Here is a 21903-nt window from a genome sequence, read left to right as displayed (position 1 = left end):
CCAAACTGAACGCTCAGCACTGGAAACAGGCATCCTGGGGATTGAGAACAGCGTAAATTATTTGATCCACACAGATTCACCGTCCTTGTAGAGACGTGATCGACTTAATGGCACCAAGAACTCCCCACTCAGAGCAGCCCCATTTATCGACACAGACAAGCGTCCGAGAAAAACAACTATTGGTTCAAAAACATAGGATCCAGACTTAAAGCATTTAAAACTGCAAATCATGGCCATTGCACAGGAAATGAGTTCACTTAAATAATAGTTAGTAGCCTCTCTGATTTACTAAATAAAGTGCTTTCTGATGTACACCACATTAAATACCAGATGGCAGGCCACAAAGCTAGTGACCAAAGGGAGATCCACTCGGAAAGTGATGACCAGTGGGGTCACTAAGGGCACCATCGGGCAAACCCCGAACAAAGCGTGCAGGGACTGTCCGACAGTGCAAAATACATCAGATCGTTTACGAGCCAGCCATTCTAGTTGGGTAGCCCAAAAGCACGCAGGTAATCGGGAACTAGTAAATCCGATTGTGGCCACAGGGCTCCTAGCAAGATCGATTCCAATTCAGGCATACTTGAAGCAAGTTCAACATAAAGTAGTGAGGGCACCAGACACGAGATGCATAGTGCATCTTATAAACGCACCCAAACTTCCACCTTGGTTGACCTATGAAGATGAGGGCTCCTTAATAAACAAAATGCACCCAATGGATTTGACTTGAGAGGGTCTGTCGCTCAATAAAAAGGGATGACATTAAAGGGGCAAAGAGATACTCCCCCCGGGGCTCTCTCGGATTCTATTGCACTAACTCTCTCACACCTAGACCTAGTTGAAAATGTAGTGGATTTTGACCCTCGTACTCTCTATCTAGTCAATAAAAGCCTTCGATTTAAGTACAAACTGCCCGAAACGACCCCATTGACTAGCCCACTCTACCTACCATATCTTCCCATAGTGACAATACCAACATGAGAGCTAGGTTGATGTGTAGAGACACCCTCCCCAGTGAATAGTCAGGTCGCGATTCCTGCGTGTACCGGTAGGGTTAATGAGCCACACTCACTAGCAAACTTTCCCCTGGAGACCACCAATACAACTACAACCATAAGTCAACATTATCTAAATTCTGGTATGGTAGCCCATAGGGCTAGAGAAGTACCAGAGCTGTACCCTGTGTCACGCCAATCATCACTTATGTCTTGGAATATTGCAGGGTTTAAATCTAAGGGGGGGTTCCTCTAACTGGAATAGCTTTGTGGACCTGCATAACATCTGCATATTCCAGGAAACCTGGTCTGTTGACCCACTATTCCATCCTGGGTACTTGAACTATTGTGTCCCTGCAATCCATGGTAGCAAGGGTCGACCAAAGGAGGGGCTAACAATCTGGGTTAGACAAGACACAGACTTCCCAATACAGGTACTTCTGCCACAGTGCCCGGATATTCTTGCTATTTGGCTGTTGAACACTCCATATGGCAATATTGACATCTATAATGTGTACGTGAGAGGTCTGAGAGGTGGGCAGAGGTCCACTACCATTACTGCCCTAGATGGGCTTCTAGACAAACAATCAGGGGCAGCCTCAGGAGTAATAGCTGGGGATTTTAACTCAACCTTCGAGGCACTTGACAGTGATGATAACGATCTAGGGGAAGAAGATGCACATTGGGGTATACCTGGTTTTGAACTAACACCAATAAAAAGTGGAGGCCATTAGATGACAAAATCGAGCAGTATTACAAAAGCGAGGATACATTATAAGATAGTGCAGGCCAGTGCCAATAAGAAGGTGGATGACAACAGATGGCTAGACCTCAAACTGGCGTGCACAACTAATAATCTCCAACATTTTTGGAAATTAGCAAAATGGGGCAGAGGTGGTCTACTCAACCTCCGCAAAATCATGTAGCTTCTGATGCTTGGGTCAAACATTTTGCAAAACAATATGCCAAAAACAATGAGCACAAATGTGAGTTGCTTGATATTTCTCAACATACAATTGAGTTGGCTTTTGATTTAGCAGAAGTAAGAGCTGCTCTAGAGCCCCAAGTATTGACAGCATCCCGGCTGATGTCCTTTTACATGACAAGGCAAAGTGGGCCAGGTACATTATGTTGTTAGCAGACGCTATTGCCCGCGGCGCCCCCATCCCTGAATACTGGAGGGGTGTGGAGATCATACCAATACACAAAAAAGGTGATAGATCTCTGTCAGGAAATTATAGGCCCATTAGCCTCATAGAGTCTATTCAAATGGTGGTGGCCCACCTAGTCCTGGCAAAGGTTCAGAAATGAATAGACACCAATGACATCTTAACCCCTTTACGTGCGGGCTTTCGAGCACACGTCAGTAAAATCAACCAAGTTTTCTGTTTTTTGTTCATTTACTCTCAGACAGTTGTGTTAGGTAAGGGGCAGAATTGTTGCTGTTTTTGTAGAACTTACGTCAGCCTTTGACTTAGTCTCACGCAAAAAGCTATGGTTGGTTCTCCTGGAGATGGGAATACCCATGGATCTGCTATCTCTATTGTTCGATTACACGAAAACAATTTTGCACAAATTCACTGGGGCTCACAGGGTAACATACCAATCCTTTTTTGGGTTGCAGCGTGCATTAGCCAAATTCAAAGACCTCTGTAGCATCCGAGGGCTAGAAATTAACAGAACTAAATCCAAATCCATGGCTTTTAATCAGCACAGATCATTCAGGGGTAAAATTGATCTAGATGGGAAGCCCCTTAAACAGGTAGACTCATTTACATACCTAGGAATCATATTAGAAAAGAGAATGAGTTGGAGGCCACACTTCGAAATTATGGTATTGCATTATCGACAGCTAGCAGGCGTATTAAAAAATGAATTAAAGACATCTCTGATGAAGCCGGTTAGTCTAGTATTGCAGATTTACTCTGCTAAAGTGGTGAGTTCGGTCCTTTATGGGTTGGAACTTTGGGGGTTCGAGAAAAAGGGTCATCTTGCCACAGCGGAGAATAGTTTCTCCGAATGATAACTAGTCTACCACAAAGCACTCCTGTGAAACCTTTGCTTAACGACTTAGGAAGGAAATCGCTAGGAGACATTGCCAGATTATGCCCTATTTTATATTGGCGTAGAATATGGTCTACCCCCGAGCTGGCTACCTATGCTAACGCCCTCAGGAATGTCATCAAGGCTGATTGCGAGATCAAAATTGTTGTGTCCCGTAGTGCAATAGTAAGGATTTTATTTTGGTATTTAATTAAAACTATCATGTTTGATTATGTATTATTGAGGATTTTTCACCGCCTACGATGTGAAATCAGTACTCTATCTGTATGCACTGGGCGACGATCATTTTAATCTTGTATACTCTATGTATTTATACAATATGCTACTTTTTTAGAAATATAAAAGAATGTGGGGAAAATTTGATTTTTTCAGCTAAATTTGAGGTTTGCAGGGGATTCTGGGTAGAAAATCGTTGGGGGATCCACATAAACCATACCTCCGTGGACTCCCCTGGGTCTCTAGGTTTCAGAAATGTATGGGTTTGGTAGGTTTCCCTAGATGGCCACCGACCCCGGGGCCAAAAACCGAGGTCCCCCCCTTTGCAAAACCAGGGCGTTTTGCGATAGGTTATTTTTATGTCTCCACAATACTTTATGGGCCCTTCCCTGCCGCGGGCACTTGGCCCACCCACACAACGGAGGTACTATTTTTATCGGTACACTTTAAAGAACGTGGGATGTGTGGAGGTTTGTGGACCCACACAGATTCCAGAACTTTCCATCTCAGAAATATGGGGAAAATGTGTTTTCTTTTACAAAGTTGGAGGCTTTCAAGGGATTCTGGGTAACAGAACCTGGTGGGAGCCACACAAGTCACCCCATCCTGGATTCTCCTGGGTGTCTAGTTTTTAAAAATGTATAGGTTTGCTGGGTTTCCATAGGTGCTGGCTCAGCTAGGGTTCAAAATCTACAGCTAGGCACTTTGCAAAAAAAGGGTCAGTTATCACTGTAAAAATGAGGTGCCCACGTTAGATTTTGGCCTGTTTCCTGTCGCAGCCATTAGGCCTACCCTTACACACATTTAGTACCATTTTTATTTGGGGAGACTTTGGGGAATGCGGGGTGTGTGGAAATTTGTCAATCCACAAAGATTCCAGAACTTTCCATCACAGAAATGTGAGTAAAAGTTTCTTTGTCTTTTTACAAAGCTTGAGGTTTGCAAGGGATTCTGGGTAACAGAATCAAGTGAGAGCCACACAAGTCACCCCCTCCTGGATTCCCCTGTGTGTCTATTTTAAAAAAATGTATAGGTTTGCTAAGTTTCCCTAGGTGCTGGTAGAGCTAGGGTTCAAAATCTACAGCTAGCAAAAAAAAGGTCAGTTTTGACAGTAAAAATGTGGTGTGTCCATGTTGTGTTTTGGCATGTTTCCTGTCGCAGGCACTAGGCCTACCCACACAAGTGAGGTGCCATTTTTATCTGAAGACTTTCAGGATTGCGGGGTGGGTGGAATGTTGTGGATTTCTATAACTTTCCATCACAGAAATGTGAGGAAAATGTGCTTTTTGTGACAAAGTTTGAGGTTTCGAAGGCATTCTAGGTCATAGAACCTGGTGAGAGCCAAACTAGTCACCCCCTCCTGGATTCCCCTGGGTGTCTAGTTTTTAAACATGTATACGTTTGCTAGGATTCCTTAGGTACCGGCAAAGCTAGGGTTCAAAATCCACAGCTAGGCACTTTGGAAAAAAAGCATCAGTTTTCACAGTAAAAATGTGGTGTGTCCATGTTGCGTTTTGGCCTGTTTCCTGTCATGGCCACTAGTCCGACCCACACAAGGGAGGTACCGTTTTTTTCAGGTGACTGCGAGGAATTGTAGAGCAATTGTATTGACTTTCTATGCATTTCTGTCTTCCAAATTTAAGACAATGTGTAAAAAAGAGTCACTTTGAAAAATTTATAATATTTCAAATGCCAGTATGGGTAACCACAACTTCTGAGATGTGCAAACAGCTACTGTTTCTAAACTTTACATTATGTTCCCATTTTGGAAATATAGAGGTGTCTTTGATACCTATTTTTCACTATTTATATTTTACCAAATTGATTGCTATGTACCCAGTACACAATGAAAAACTATTGCAAGTCACTATTCAGTTATTGGCTCTGGGTTCGTCGGGTTCTTGGTGAACCTACAAGTCGTATACATCCCCACAAACCAGAAGGGTCCAGCGGATGTAACGGTATATTGTTTTTTGAAATCTGTCATACTTAGATGAAGTTACAGGTGAAAACGTTGGCACAAATAGCTGTCTTTTTCAACTCATTTTAAATTTTGCCTATTTTCAACTGTTAGCTTCTATCAAAAAAACTTTTAGTATCTACACAAATGAGCACTTGCCGAATTTAGAATGTTATCTACTTTTCAGACATGTAGAGCTTTCCGGGTCCATTATTGCTTCCAAGGTTGAAAGCACAAAAAGTAGCAAAAATAGGCTATGTCCCGGTAAAAGGCCAAAACTGTGTAAAATAAAATAATTTTCTGACAAAAGTCTGCCTGTCCATGAAACCTGGGAAGATGGTGATTTCAGCACCACAAACCCTTTGTTGATACCTTTTGCAGGGAAATAACCAGACGCTTTCTTCTGCAGCACTTTTTCCCCATTTCCCCACCCACATTTTTTTTAATCTGTATTTTGGCTAATTTCTGGGTCCCCTCCAAGGGAATCCACAAACCCTGGGTACCTTTAAAATTCCCATGATGCTGAAAGAAAAAGATGCAAATTTGGCATGGACACCATATGTGGACAAAATGTTACATGGGATTAAGCACAAACTACTCCAAATAGCACAGGGTGGGAAATGGTCTAGCAGCGAAAGGGTTAAGATAGCATTTTACATGAATTCCAATATTTTTGATCATAGCACTTAGTTGCATAAGCACTATAACTCTGTTTGGTATCATGTCTGTCAAGTTGTACTAATCTTGTATGCAATATTTTTTTCCGTCCTTCACCATCCCCAACGGCCACCATATACATTGGGACTGAAGTTCAGAGGTAGAAGCCTTTTTACGCCTGGGTTCAAAGAGGTATGCCATTTGTAATGGTTCTCTACAAGAATAAAACATGTTTAAGTAACTTGTCTTAGAATACTTAAGTCAAACTATAATTGTGAATTGATACACCTTAGCAATATGTCAGTATAACAAATTCTCTGTACTTCTGTAGCTAAAGGGGACTTCTTGAAACATTAATACTTCAGTATTAGATATGCACTAACAACTCTCCCTATGTTTAGACTAACTACTCAAACTTCATCACTATACTCTTTTGTGAGAGATGGGCATAGTGCCTACTTACTTCTGTAGAACTGCAGAACAAGGCATGTTATTAGCCTCCTGGTGTCCCCTACTCTTTGAAATATGTACACAGGGTAGAAATACAACACCTTGTACACAACTTTCTTTTTGTCCTCCTAAGACTTCCTCCTGCTCCTACACAGGGACTTTTAGTAGAACACACAATCCCAGTCTTAAAAGTGCAGATAATATTATCCAGTCTTAGGAGTTCAATTATATGTGTGTCTAACGGTTCAAAAGTTTGTGGTGCATGCAACTCAACTTCAAGATGCATCCCTGTAACCCAAAATGTCCGCATAACAATCCTAGAGTGAGCAATAGTTATGGGCAACTGAAATCTGAAATGCATGTAAAGAGCGATTTACTAGCCAAAGATGTAATGAACCACGAGGTAAGGTCTACCTGAAGATACAAGATGGCTGCCACCTCTCTATGCATGCATGAGTTTGTGCATCCTGGGAATTGTAGTTCACTGCCATGGCGCTACTCTGCAGCACGTCCTCCAAACCCTTGCAGCCAGAATACAGTCAGCACCATCACTCGGTAAAGACTGTCAGCCTTTTCTTCCCTGAGGCACACAATGCAAGCATCTTCAAAGTACTGCTTTCCCTTATACTGATCATACTAAGGCCCTAATTACGAGTCTGGCAGTCTGAGGGCCGACAGACTTGCGGGGACGCCACAGTGGCGTTCTAACCGCCCCATTAATAGTTGGGCAGTTGGATCGACCTGGCACCGCTGCGGCCGCCAGGGAAACACGGTTCCCTGAAGGTGCCTTGGCGGTCAGGAGGCTGCTATATGCTTGGCAGGACCGCCGCAGTCCTGCCAAGTATATTACTAGTTTCCTCTCCGTCGGCGGTGTCATGGTGGTTCCTCCTTCATGTATACCTTGGAAGAGAAGTAACAAAAGGGGCCCTACAGGGGCTGTGCAGGAACCTTGTGAGATTTCCCCATTGCGGTCCCTTTTTCAAAGGCACCGCCGCCTTCAAGAGAGGCACCGGGCTGGGACCACCATGCCACCTTCCAGACCACTTTAAACTTGTAACCTGGTTAGAAGACTGCAGTGTAATCTTGGCTGTGCAGGGGTGCATACTTCCCGCCCCGCACCACCGAAACTCGTAATCGGGCTCTATGCGACAAGGGGTACCTCTTGCCTCACTTCCTTACAGAATCTCAACGTCATGTTGCAAGATCTTCTGAATTTTGTGCTTTTCCTAATTTTGAGTCCCCCTAATTTACAAACCTGTAAACAAAGAGTGAGTAGTTTTAAAAGGAATAGCTATGACTAGGCATTGAATAAAGTGAGTGCAATTATTAGGTTAAAGTATTACACCTCTTGGTTAAGCCTTGATCATACATCCTGGCTAACTTTGGAGAATCAGATGCACAAAGAGACAGTTTGGTTCTCCAACGTCAGTGCGATAACTTCTGAAGAGTTGATGCATGACACCACTTGTGCTTTACAATACCCATCACCTACACTGCTCTAAAGTCTAGAGAAATTATGTTATAGATCAAAAACATCACATAGTTGATCCAAGTTAAAACATGTCTGTAGAAGGGAGTCCCAGTTGGGTTTATTCATGTAATATGTTTTAGCATTGTGCTTCAGCATCTTATTTTGATGAAATACAGTCTGCTCTTCAGTGCTTATCATGTGCAGCATACTTATGAGGGTTTAGCACCATTTTGCATCTCCATATATGGGTGCATGATATGTATCTCATGTTACTGGCATAACCTTTATAAGGCTATGGACTTAAACACACAAAATCTAGTAACTGTTCATCGCAGGATGTCTAAGTACGTATGTAGAGACTGTGTGGGCTCAGTAGGCGCAGTCTCCAGTTCTCCACCCACTATGTTACTTACAGTGCATTTACTGACTCTAGGAGGTTTCAAGTGGTTTGACATCCGAGGACACCATCACCTTGGCAAGACCTATTTCCCATTGGTCTCTGCCTCAGCCAGGTGAGAAGGAGCCAGGATCTGAAGTGCCATAAACTCACATGCCAACATTGACGTTTACCGCCTGGGGATGGAAAACAATCCATCTCTCCTTCCTCACTCTTGCCTTCTTCCGTCCCACCCCACAGTGTGATGTGTTGCAGGCAGGTGGGGTGTTCCTGCAACTAGAACTCAGTAGGCCCTTTAGCAGTGAATAGGAGATTGTTGTGGAACAAGGGGTGGGAAGGCAGCTGGGACTGCAGAAAGCAAACAAGACCTTGAGAGATCCGGAGAGAGCCCTAACTGTCCAACGTGTGACCCAGTACCAGGTTAGGGCACGCTTGCCATAGTGTGATCTGGTGCAGACAGGCATAGGTATTCCTCCACGTTAACGCTCACCAGACCACCTAACAGTAAAGATAAGGTACGAAGGGTGAGTTCAGATAGAAAAGGAGGCACAGAGAGTAGGACAGGCAAGGAAGAAGGTAATGAACAAGCCTGGGTCAGTCTGAATTGAGATGAGTGTTGGGCACTTGCTTCAGAGCGTGAGAGTAATGTGCCTTGGAAGTCCCACAGGATATGTTCTACAAGTTCAAACCCAATGTGAAATGGGTGTGCTGCCTTCTGTTATTGCCTTCTTTAGAAGGTCTTGTATCCGTATCGATATTTCTTGGCCAATTTCATTATCCCATTTTAGCCATTTTAGATTTTCTGTGAACACACAGATGCTGGTGTATGGGGCGGCATCCCATTTTTGGGGAATTATATTGATATGTATGTTTTTTAGCTGGTGGTCACTGTCTGAGTGTTCGTTTAGGAAGAAGTCTCCGATATATTTAAAAAGGCTGACTGAGCACAATTTAAATTCTATATAAGAGATGGAGTTTCTCATTGTTCGTGTCCATCCGGGTGGAGAGTCTCTGTGAAAAGAGGCATTAATTAGCCTCAAACCCAGTGTGTAGCATTTGTTTACGGAGCTTTCTGCAGTGGTGTTCCGCCGTGGATTTGGGGGAAGATTTTGCATTTGGAGATCCTACTCAGTGTTCAGGATGTTGATCTTGAGGCCTGTCTCCCCTCCATAGAGATTTATGTTGAAGTCACCGGATAGTATCATGTTTAAAGATGGGTGGTCTAGTTTGAGATCAGTTAGTATTAGTGTGAGGACTTTCAGGGTCTCCTTTTTCCTTGATTTGCAGGGGCTAATGTAAACGTTGATAATTAGGAGCAGAAGGGCCTTGTGACTGTCGAAAATGTTGAGGCGTAGTGCTTGGGCTTTGAGTTCTATTTCTTCTGCTGTATATTGCGATGTTGAGACGTAGATAGAAAGACCACCCATGGGACAGCCAAACCTACTGGTTTTTATTGCCAGTTTTTGGAACTCCACAAAGCCTATTAAGGGAACTGTTGATAGGGCCCAGGTTTCATGCACTAGTAACATTCCCAAATCCTTCCAAGATGTCAAGAGTTAGCTGCTATCCATTTTTTGCTGGAGCCCCTGGATGTTTTAGGAACTTTGGGTCAGCAGTCCTTCTGAGTCTTCCACAGCTCCAGAGAGGACTGAAGAGTTGGGTCTAAGGGTCCAATAAGTATACAGTATGTATAACTGATCCCAACTAAGGTTCTGGAGGTTTCCCCTCCCTGATGTGTCTGGAGCTTCTTCCCTCCCTGCCCTGGCCTTTTTTGTCTGGGGACACAAAAGACTGATATCAAACCCTTTATGAGTGTGATCAAGCAGAGCCTTTGTGATGTGCAAGTGTGGCAGGTGGCAGCTCCTCCACCTCATTAAGTCAGTGATGGCCAATCCTGCCAACAGCCACCCCACCTTTGTCTCACTGTCTGGGAGTAATATACAAAGACCAAGTGCTAACTATGCCTAGTTATTTTGACTCAGGAACAGGCTGCAGGCACCAAATAGGACAAGAAAATGGAAACTTTCTAAAAGTTCCATTTTCAGAATTATAATTTAAAATGCGACTTTAACATTAAAGAGGGTTTTAAATTATAAATCTTCAGACACCAAACTCAACATTCCCACCAGCTCCCAATTGAAAGTTATCGCTTATTAGATGTAATAAGGTGACCCACTGTTATCCTATGGGAGAGGTACACCTTCCAGTTTTGAGAAAACACATTTAGGAGTTTTCACCAAAATGACATTTAAAAGTTAAAACTACATGTCACACTTTTTAACTACACTACACCCTGCCCTATGTGCTGTTTAGGGCCTTCCTAGGAGTGACTTATATGATTAGAAAGGAAGGTTTGGGCTTGGCAAAAGGTTTCTGTTAGCCAGTGAATATGACTGTTAAAACTGTAAAGACTGGCTGCAATGGCAGGCCTGAGACATGTTTAAAAACCTACTTAAGTGGGTGCACAATAAGTTTGTAGGCCCACAAGTAACATTTAATTTACAGGTCCTGGGTCCATGTCGTACCACTGTACTAGGAACTTACAGGTAAAGTAAACTTGCTAATTGGGTGCAAGCCAATGTTACTATGTTTAACACCTTGAATGCTACAGCAATTCTACCCTGGTGCTGCAGGCCCTTAAATCCCATTGTTCATGACGAGCTCAGCTCGTCATGAGCACACGAGCAGTGTACTGGATGACGAGCTGAGCTCGTCATGAGCATGCTAGGGGTTAAAGAAGAGAGCACAAGCACTTTAGCACTGGTTAGCAGTGATAAAGTGTGGCGAGTCCTAAAGCCAGCAAAAACAGGACGATGGAAGGCAAAAAGGCGGGGGAAACCACACCAGGGATGTGAGGTCCTACAAATCCCATGTATTATAAAGAAATAAGAGACAAGATTTATACAGAAATGTCTGAATCTCATGTATTATATTGTAATTAGAGGTGCGTTTTTATACAGTGACTTCAGAATCTCATGTATTATAGTCTAGTTTAATTGATTCATTTTAATGCATTGGACCAGGAAATATATTTTAGGATTCCAATAGCAACCTGTTCCCTCTTTGACTGAAAATAATGGTGAAATGGTGATCAACTGAGTGCTTGCAAACATGTCAGACTGGAGGGACATTTTTCAGGAAGGCTGATGCATCCTCCCACTATAGTTTACTCAAAACAACAGTACAGTATTCAGCTCCACAATACTCTTCCACACATTGAATGGTGAGATATATTCATTGGATTCATGCAGAAAAGTGTGAAAAGGTGTCTTTCCAGACCCTTTGATTAACATGTAAATACCTGTGGGTACAATTGTGAAAAATGTTATGTCTTCTTCGTTAAAGCTGTTGATCTAAGTATTAATACTTTAACCGCTTTTACTTGCTAAACCTCTGCTCTCCAGATACATGTTCAATGTGGATGTATGACGTTTCAACGCATGCTTTTACAACGCATGCCATTACGACGCAGGTTTTACAACGCAAGTTGTTTGAACGACTTGCGTTGGGGGGCGCTGGATAGTAAATAGTTTAATTTACTATTCCAACTCCAGTCCCTGTGGATAGTAGGGAAGGTGTTGGATAGTAATTAAACTATTCCCTATCCTAGAGCGCCCCCCAGCGCAATGCATTGTAATAACTTGCATTGTAAAAGTTGCGTCGTAATGGTAGTGCGTTGTAAAAGTTGCATTGTAAAGGATGTTCCCCGTTCAATGGATGTTCACTACCATTTCAATTTGCTTGATTTTATTATCACTCTTAATTGCTCTAACCCAAAGTACTGAGGGTGGTTTTCCTATACCTCTGTTCCCCAGAGCCTATGTACGTGAGCAAGCATCTGATGGGTCACTCATGTTTCCTTGGAATACTGGCTTCCATTTTGGGACCTGTCCAAGACCCAGCATCCATGACTCGAGATTAAACCACTTAACATGCTTCTGTATTTGGAGCAGCAATGTTCCTCTTGCTGTTTTAAGTGATTAGTTGTGAAGGTTAGTTGATGCCTTAGCATAATTCCTCTCCAGGAAATACTACTTTTTCATGTGGCCCTATGTGCAACACAAGACACTGGAGCTTCAGCTCACACACATAGGGCCTGATTCACAGAACTGACATAAGACAAACTCCTAAACTTACTACTTTTGGTATTCACAGAAGGCATTTAGTAGTAGTAAAGTTAGGGTTTTGTCTTAAGTTTGACTTAAGACAGACTTAAGTTAGGATTTTGTCTTACGTTTGTCTGAAGTCTGTCTTAAGTCTGTCTTAAGTTTGTCTTAAGTCTGTCTTAAGTCTGTCTTAAGAGTGTCTTAAGTTTGTCTTAAGTCAAACTTAGAGACAAAATCCTCACTTTACTACTACTAAAAGCCTTCTGTGAATTACCAAAAGTAGTACGTTTAGAATTTTGTCTTAAGTTAGTTCTGTGAATCGGCCCCATTCAGTTTTCATGAATTCCCCTGATCTACGGTTGCTGATGGGAATTGATAAAGTCTATACCTGTGTTTGTTAATATTATGGTAATGGGATTGTGGTTACACTAATACATTCTCCTTTGGTCTCTTTCTAGATGGCAGGGCTCACAAAGATAGAATGTTTGGATAATGCCACCGGTTCCCCAGAACTCTTGCTCATTGGATTCCAGGTCCTGCCCTGGCTGAAGTGTCTCCTGTTTGTGATATTCTTCACCATATACGTGTTGACGGTTGGCAGCAATGTTCTGATTATGGTCACAGTATCCACCAATGTGCATCTCCACTCGCCCATGTACTTCTTTTTGGCTAACCTGTCAAGCCTGGAAGTTTGCTACACCAGCTGCATTTCACCCACCATTTTTGGAGGCCTATTGACACAGACTCTCACAATCCCTTACTATGAATGCATCTTGCAATTCTTTGTCTTCTGCTGGATGGCCAGCACAGAGTGCTTCCTTATTTCAGTAATGGCCTATGATAGATACATAGCCATATGCCACCCCTTGCACTACACAAGAATCATGGCCCGGATAGTTTGCCTTCAGCTGGCTTCAAGTAGTTGGGTGGCTGGTTTGATGGTCGCCTCAATCACCATTTTTTTGCTTGATCAGTTAAAGTTCCCACATCATGCAGAAATTGATCACTTCTTTTGCGATTTGTTACCACTTACAAAAGCAGCATGCTCTGACCCCAGTCTAGTCGAAATGGAAGCCTTTGTCTTCTCTTTCATTGTCTTGTCCCTTCCATTCCTGTTGGTCATCATCTCATACGTTCACATTATTGCCACCATATTGGACATCCCATCATCCACAGGAAGGAGCAAGGCCTTCTCTACATGCAGTTCTCACTTGGTGGTGGTCATCACCTACTTTGGCATCCTGATTATAATGTACATGGTTCCATCAGCAGGCCACTTCCTCAGTCTGAACAAAGCTCTGTCACTTCTATACACTGTTGGGACTCCAGTCTTCAACCCAATTGTGTACACTCTGAGAAACAATGAGTTCAGAGGTGCCTTGAGAAAAGCTTTCAGTCAGAAATTAATTTTGCAAATGTAGAAAAGGCCTTGGTTTTGATTGTTGGGTTTTCTAAGCTCTATCAGTACATTTAAGGTTTTGATAATACTGTTTTCCTTATGAATCAAGATGCACTCATCAGTCTGTGTGTTTTATTACCAATTGATGTATATTTCTTTTTCATTCTTTAAAATGTGTCACTTTATAGTGTTTTTATAATTAGTTTTTGACTGAAATAAATACTGTTTGATTAAAGTCAGAGTAAAATAAACAGGATATTATTGACAAATAGTTGTTGAGAAATTACGATGCTTAAAACCTCAGCTATTGTGTTTGATAGGAATCCTCCACTCCAACACTGTGACCCTACCCTAGGACTTCAGCAATACTGATGTAGTAGGTCCGTAAGACCCCTATGTTAATCCCTTGCACCCCAGATCTTCTCTCTAGAATCATAGTGTTGTAGGCAAACCAGTGCTGTAGAATGTATAAGTCCTCTTGCATGATGTTGTTCTACCCAGTGCTTTAAATGAGCAGGTATATTCACTGAAAAAACCTTAGGTTTCAGGGACGTTGTAGTTAGTTGGACATTCCACTCATTCAAAACCATAGAAATTCCGCCATTATAGTTAGTTGAGCTAACTATAACTCGCGCCCCCACAATGCACTGGTGATGACGTCATATATTACATCATTCATGCCATGGTCAGTGACATCACTGATGACATCATCCAGTGAATGTGTTTTTCTTTAAAATTTAAATATGTATTATATATATATATATACAAAGCTGTATTGAAGAATGAGTAGATGTATAAGTGTCTGGATGGAGAATTTAGTAGGTGTGTGACTGACTGTTTAAGTGAGTGATTAAATGTGTCTTACTGAATACATAAGTTAGTGACTAAACTGTGTGAATGTCTGTATCAGTCTGTCTGTTGTTGTATAACCTGCTGCCTCGGTTGGTCAATAGCTACATGGGTGTCTATACGGGTTATTGATTAGTTGCCTGAGTATTTGTATGGGTAGGGTGTGTGTGACTGTGCATAGATGTATGAGTGGTTGATTGACTGGGTGTATGAGTTTGAGAGTAAGTGTGGAAACAGTTGTAAGGATGAGTGAGTGAGTTTATGGATGTGTTGGTGAGTGAATGGATGTCTCAGTGGTAGATGTCCAACTAAGTACAAAAGTAAAAGGCAGTGTATGTGAGAGTTGGTATATAAAAATAACTATATGTGAGAGTCAGTGATTGTGAGAGTGGCTGTATACAATATGAAAGAAAAGAATCAATAATTGAATCAGTAATTACCAACATCTTCACAACTTGCCGAATTATGTTTCTGAAAATATTTCCTTTAAGTATATTGAAAATAAACTTTTGAATTCATATACACACCATCCCAATAGGCCAAATTATGTTTCTGAAAACATTTGCAATGAGGATATCCAAGATAGACTTCTAAAATCATATTCACATGCTTCCAATTGGGTGAATGATGTATCTAAAATCATTTGTAGTGGAAATATCCATAATAGAGTCAGTAATTCATGTTGATATCTTCTCAGAATTTTGACATCAAAAATATTTAATATGAACTCAGTAATTCATTAGGCAACCGAAATGTATACTCTAAATGTGCATCATTACATAGTGTCCATCCGTTATTGCATTTTAAATATACAGTATAGTGTCCAGATGTTGAAGTAGCTTCATCGTGGAAATCAATAGCCACTGTTTTAAAAGTTATTCCTGAAATTGAAACTTAACCTGCCACATACATTTTTATTTCCAATTTTGTTCCATCTGCTCTACAACGTTGCAGCATTAAAATAATACAGTGTCCACATCTATAAATAATGTTGACAAAATTTCTAATTTGCATTGAATACATTCCATATGTTGATTAGCAGGGGCGTAGCTAGAGCTTGTGGCGCCCGGGGCTATCCCTCAGGTTGCCGCCCCTGGCATCCGCAGCCCTGTGATTGTGTGCGCTTAAGTCTCGGACTCGAATTTTGAATCTCACCTCACTGTCAAATTTCGGGCCCAAATATTTATCACATGTATCATTTGAATGCTAGTTTTACATTGGTCTATTAACTAGTGCAAGTAAGTGTTAACTATCTGAACTCGCAGTTGTAGAGGGCTGCTCACAGCACCCCGGGGCCACTCGCTTAATTATACTTGTGTGATTTTTTTTTAATACTTTAAAATATTTGTCAACCTGCCGGACTGTGTGTCGCTTAGGCTCTGTCGAGGCTTGCCTAGCAATCATGCTATTATGCACATGCTCACTATGGCAGCCGGAGTCCTTAAGTCAGCTGACACTATGAATTTATGGTATAGGCCTGAGGCAATAGAGGTCTGTGTTAGGGGCCCTCATACCCTGTTATAGTCTGGGCCCAGGTCCCATGTGGGACAGAGTGAGCAGCATGGATTTTAGTGATTCTTCTCTCCTGGTGTATTATTTGAGCTCTCTCCAAACAGCCGCAATGCCACATGCTCACAGACCGGTGCTCTCATCAGCGTGCGTCGTGACTGTCACTCGAGACAGACTACTTTGGCACTCACCTGGATCTGAAGGTGGGGTGTTGGATTTAGGGGTCTTTCGACACTTGCTGTGCGGTAGGCTTTAAACAGCAATCCCGGATGGACTGAATACCCGACTGTAGACCAAGCTGCTTCTGAGCCAAGGGCAGAAAACAAAATGGCCTGTTTGAAGTGTCATCTGGTGTATTTACACTTGGTGTGTAACTTGCCAGTCGCACTAGAGATCTAGAGATATTTATGCCAGTTCATCAGGGAAGGCTCTGGTGATGCTCATTCCACTACTACTCTGAATGCGTCATGTGCATCATATCTACTTGCCAACAGTCACTATGATACAAGGATTGCTTCTAGGTGTATACAGAACATGTGGAGAGTTATATATTGGCCCCTACCACTGACCTCTTTCTCTGTAGATACCTTTACTACAACCCTCCAACAGTGCAACTTCATCTCTTCGTAGCCCCTCCCCCTCATGACCTTCTCCTCAAACTCCCTCACTACCACCCTCCACCAGTGCCCCTCATCTCTCTGTATCTACCACCATCCCCCCATGACCTCCTCCTCGGATTCCCTCACTGTCACCCTCCAACACAGCCCTTCATCTCTCCAAAGCCTCAGTACCTCATGACCTCGTCCTCGGATCCCTCACTACCACCTTCCAACAGCGCCCCTCCTCTCTCCAAAGGCCCTCCTCCTCATGACCTCCTCCTTGGATTGTCTCATTGCCACCCTCCACCAGTGCCTCTCATCGCCCATTGCCCAGCCACCCCATGACCTCCTCCTTGGATTCCCTCCTTGCCACCCTCCACCAGTGCCCCTCATCCCTCAGTAGCCCAGCCCCCCCATGGCCTCCTCCTTGGATTCCCTCACTGCCACCCTCTAACAGTGCCTCTCATCTCTCCATAGCCTTTCCCCCTGATGACCTCCTCCTCGGATTCCCTAATTGCACCCTCCAACATTGTCATTCATCTCTCCGTAGCCCCTGTCTCATATTTGATTTCATTTGTTGTGTAGCGCTACTCATAGTTTAAGGTGTCACACTACTTTACATAATGCACACATTAAGCAGAGACAATGAATCATAAACGTATGTAAATCAGCCCATAAGGGAGTGTGTCATAAGCCAATGAAGATTACAAGGTGTAGGAATCACATGTCATCCGACTGGTGGGCAATATGTTTTAAGAAGGTTTGGTCTGGAGAAGCACAAACACAGGATGGAAAGTATACCCCAGTGTTTGCGGGGATGGCTTTACTGATTAAAATGTATATATATCAAAACAAACTCTTTATAGCAACATTAGAGTAATGAAAGAGTAGGGACATTTTAACTATATTGAAACACACAAAAAAAGTTCCAAGTATACCATTCAGGTTTATATGCAGCTCTTTGATGTCAGTTTATAGGTCACTATCCTGTATTAGGATTGTAACTTCTGTACTGCAAGTAACCCACTGAGCTATCCATATCCACATAAAATACAGTTTATCTGAACAATAGCCAATCATTCCCTTACCTCTGTTCAAACTCTGTGCCACAGCCAGATCTGATAAACAGCTGAATGGGTCAGCCTGACGTCACTGCGAGGGCTGAATTCTGGCCTTGCACTTAAATTCACCATTCTATATAATTTAAGACATCCATCGACTCCGTTCTGCACTCTGCAGAGGTGTAAGCAAGGCTGGCTGCCGGCAGATTTATCAAAAAAATCAAGAGAGAACCCCTAATAAATCTAATCAGGGACAGGGGAAAAGGTGTATTACAAAGGAAAAACTCCCTATGTGTTGAGAGTATAGAATCTCAGAATGACAGTCCACAATAACCAAGCCACCTTACAGTACAAACCACTGTGAAATTATACACAACAAAGTCATAAAATCATTAATAAAAATTATATTCAATACATTTTATTGGATACAATACGTTTAAAAAAAACCACAAATGTTTAGGCACATAGACAATATCCACACAGTTTAAAACATAGCAAAGTGCCAATTACAATGGTCACAGACAGTAGTAGATAACCGTATTCATACAAAGTAGTTGATTATCCAAATCAAATATTTATGCAGAAAAATTTGTCGACGCAGCGTTTCGGTCTAGTAGCAATTTTTACACCTTCTTCAGGACTGTTTCTCAATGGATAGTGTTTATCAAGGAATCCCTTTATATTGGATTCTGAAGGCAGGTTCAATGGTGTGCACTTCTTGGGATGTATACTGGTATCAGCTACTTACATCCAGGTATTACAATCATACTTGAGTCGTGGTTATGATAGCAATATTGTGCCAGGGGAGCCACCGTTTCTGAGTTTGGTGGTTGCAAGATAAAATCAATTTAAAAACGAATAGAGTCCTAAACCGACATAGCCTTGATTGTGATGCTGCTCATTGATAACGGCATGAAGTACTTCTTAATTGTACAACGGACTCTATTTCTTTTTAGTCAATCGTGATGTGTAATGACGGGCTCCCTGCACCCCCTGGCGCGAAAAAAACAGGATTTAGTCAGTGAGTTACAGCGGATCCCGAATTTGCCGCCCGGGTCCGGCCCGCCTCCAGTGATAGGCTTGCTGGCATCCGCTCACGAGAGGTGAGCGCGTAAGCGTGGTTGTGGAGCGCGTGACTCGCGCGAAGGCTGGCCAAACATAATTCCATGGGCCGCCGCCGTCATTGGTAGCGCTTTCGCGCGCTACCAGACGGCCCTGGGACGGGATCAGATCCGATTTTTTAATAGCACAAACGCGGTAAGACCGGACGCGCATGCTGCACTGCAGGCTGCGCATTTACAAGGTGTGCTCTTCACATGGGGGCCGCGCGGCACTGGCGGCCTTTAGAATTAATTTTATTATAGAATTTAAGTGTCCCCAAATAAATCATAAATGCCGCAGCCAGTGCCGCGCGGCCCCCGTGTAAAGAGCAAGTGCACCTTGTAAATGCCACCGCCCCTAAAATTGTGCCGCCTGGGGCGGACCCCCCCTAAGTACGCCACTGGATAGGCTACCTATTTATTTATTGATTTATTTTTTATTTTCTACCAAATATTTTTCATTTGGTTCAAACATGCTTTTGTGATGCCAACTATTTACTTTTGTGAGCACATTATTCTTTGAAACTATTCACCTAACCTCTTACCCTCACAAAACCACGTACCCACCCTACTCCCCCCTTACTTTTCTCTGGGCACATGTTTATTTTTTAATACGGTTTGTACATATATATGCATACATGAGGATGTGAATAAACAACATCTCTCATAAACTGTTCATTAATATTTTGTTTCCTTGTAGAACAATACTAAGTAAGGTTCTTTCTTCTAAATCTACATGTACTAGGACCATTTTTTTCTGCAGCTTCTTTTACTTCAGCACGCTGCTTGGAATCCCTGCTCATTACAAGGCCTGGGCGTAGTTCACAGAGTTTTGCTGTGCAGAACTCCGCGAAGTTCCGCGAATGGCGGAGTGCAGTGCGAACTGCAGTTTGGGCTGGTATTTCTGCCGCTCTTTTCGAAAATCTATCCCAGCGGCAGCTCGCGCTCGCGAACTCACTGTTTGCGATCGTGAACTTACCGTTCGCAATTGCAAGCAGGGAAAAAACTCAGCTGCACATCGCGAAGCAGATTTTTCTGCACTCCGCGAAATGTAGAGGGCAAAAAACTCTGCGAACGGAGCAAAGTACACCACCCAGGCCTACTCATTACATTACCAGGGCGAGCGTATAAACTTCTAATCCAGTCGTAACAAAACCCACGCCCACGGTGATACCCATCCTGTTGAAACCTGTAGTACGCAGGTAAGCCTACGATATTACTGCTACTGCCCGCGTGCCCACATGGAACGGCTGCGGCCATTGAACGGGCGCTCCACCTTAATAGTTGTGAAATTTCCATTACCAATCATTGTTATTGGGGACCTTGTTCTAGTGAGTGTAGTTGAGCTGTGTAAATGCTACAACTAGAATGCATTGATTTATTAAAGAAAAGCCCAGCATTGTAAATTTGGTGGCCCAGACACAACTTGGTGCTGCCTACCTCAGTTCATGTGACCATAGACACAATTTCCAGCTCTGGCTTTTGTGTGACACACTGGCGCATTCTGGGTGTTGTAATCTTGGTTTGCTTTCATTACCCAAATTACACCAACAGACCTGATAGCAATTGATTTGTAGCAGGAAAGTCCACTACTAGAAACAATGTACTCTGGACATGGAATAAGTTGGCCACCATAGTGGGACATGATTAACACACAACTAACCATTTGACATCAATGGCCACGGCGTATAGGAACATTGTGTACTAAGACGGCCCTTCTTGCAAGCTTCACGTCCTTCACTTTACTTCCTGAGTCTCCAAAACCTAGGCATACCACGTTTTCCACTGCTCTAAAGTAGGTTTCCCACGTTTCTGTTCTACGCATAAACAATGATTTTTTTGTTATTATTACGTTTGGTTTAAATAAAATTAACCCAGGAAAAAGGTATATTTAAACTTGTAAATACAAAGCATATAACAATATCGAAATGCAAAGCAAGTACATTTGTCAAATTTTTTTAAACTCTGCTAACAGTTTTTTTTTATATTTAAAAGACATTTATTGGGTGTTACACATATTATACACAACACCAGGCCTACAACCCGGAGGCCGGCCGCACCACATAGTTCGTACTAGTAATTATACTAATCTCGTAGTTTAACACAGCCTTTCAGCCGACAACCCGGGGGTCCGGCGGTAGATTAGTATCTCCGAGTGTAACCAAAACAAAAAAGAGAGGAAAAAAAAAAAGAGAAAAGAAAAAAGTATGAGGGGGGAGGGGGGAAGGGGAGAGACCGTTGGACAGAGACTGCCCTTTCACCGCTCCATGAGTGCACTATTGGATCCTGTACTGTGTGTGGTCCCCATATCGAGACCCCCACCTCCCTTAGCCCTACCCCCCATCAGGTCCTAACCCAACCAATAACCCAAAGGTAACACTATCCTACCCCTCCCTCCCCTGCACAACTGTCCCCACTCAGCTCCATAGTATATGTTGTTTCCTACATCTGAGTCTAGACTGATCCGATTCCCTACAATAGCCATAATGAGTCTAGCCCCCCAATTACATCAGCTAGTATCAATCCGTCAGGTTCGGGGCTATTCAGCCTCGGCAGGCTGCGCCCCATCGAGCACACTCCCCTCCTCGACTACCCCCTCCCTTTCCGCAGTTTCACCCCCTGGAGTCTGTAAGCGCGACCTGTATAGGCCCCAGAAGTTCTTCGGACGGCTGGTTGGTGGCAAAAGTTCACTATAGTGTTCCGTTTGGGTGCAACAATACATCATGTCGTGCGCCCATCTTGTTACTGTGGGCAGGGGTCCTCTCATCCAGCACATCGCCAGCACACGTCTGGCAATTAACATTCCCATGTCCGCAAGGCGCCTGACGGCAACCAGCAGGGGCTTGGAGTAACCCATCAGCACCAGCGCCGGGTCAGGGGTCAAGTCTGTGCCCAGGATCTGATTTAGTTCCGCATAGACGCCACACCAGTATCTACTCACCCCCGGGCATGACCACGCTAGATGTAGGAAGTCCGCAACCTGAGTCCGGCAGCGTTCACATTCCGCCGAGCTCCAGAGGCCTTTCTATGCAATCTCTCTGGTATGTAATAAACTCTCTGTAGAAATTTA

This window comes from Lissotriton helveticus, chromosome 1_1 (genome assembly GCF_964261635.1).
Source record: "Lissotriton helveticus chromosome 1_1, aLisHel1.1, whole genome shotgun sequence".
In the NCBI taxonomy this organism is placed as follows: domain Eukaryota; kingdom Metazoa; phylum Chordata; class Amphibia; order Caudata; family Salamandridae; genus Lissotriton; species Lissotriton helveticus.
This window is presented reverse-complemented; position numbering follows the sequence as displayed.